Source organism: Orycteropus afer, unplaced genomic scaffold (genome assembly GCF_000298275.1).
Source record: "Orycteropus afer afer isolate SDZICR_OR568_19922 unplaced genomic scaffold, OryAfe1.0 scaffold00048, whole genome shotgun sequence".
Classification (NCBI taxonomy): domain Eukaryota; kingdom Metazoa; phylum Chordata; class Mammalia; order Tubulidentata; family Orycteropodidae; genus Orycteropus; species Orycteropus afer.
Genome location: NW_006921635.1, coordinates 12,093,469 through 12,094,237, shown reverse-complemented (window position 1 = coordinate 12,094,237; position 769 = coordinate 12,093,469).

Sequence of the window (769 nt, the reverse complement as noted above, 5' to 3'; positions counted from 1 at the left end):
GATGAGCTGGACCAATCAGATTCCACCTCTCCACTCTGCACTAGCTTATAAGGAGAAACACACCACAGTAAATGGTAGGAGTGAAGGCAGAAAGGAGGTAATTCAGAGAGTCCAGAGGGACCATTAAAGGTGATAATTAGAGGCAGCAGGGATTCTGGGTAGGGTGGGTAAGGAGAAGGATGTACAGGATGGAGCAGGAAAGACCAGTTGGCAGTGAGAGAACAGAGCAGACACACAGAGAGAAACAGAGGCCCTGGGAGAGAAGGTGAGTCTCTCACCTGCTAAACTAACCTACTCAACAAGGGCTCCAGGTGGGTTCAGACCACTGTCGTCCTTTCATCAAACATCCTTCTTCTTGGTGACATCAACACATCTTTGTTCTTAAAACCTAAAAACAGAACCAAATCACTAATCAGGACTCTTTTCTTTAGGTTCTAAGTGACTGAAAATCAATGCAAACTGGTATTTTTAAAGAAGAACGATAATTCATTGGAATAGTTGAGATGTCAAAAGGTTGACTTCAGGTGTGGCTAGATCCAGGTTCTGAACAGATGGCATAAGCGTCTGTCTCCCTCTTATTTCTCAGCTGTGTATGCCTCTTGGCTGGTTTCATTCTCAAACAAACTCTGTGTTGCCAAATAACACCTGTGGTAGGCAGCCACCAAGATCGTCTCCAGTGATCCTCGCCTTCTGATAGCCATGGCCTTGTGTAACATGGCCTTTGAATAACTTGCTTCTAACCATCAGAATGTGGCATCATTGAGGGCAT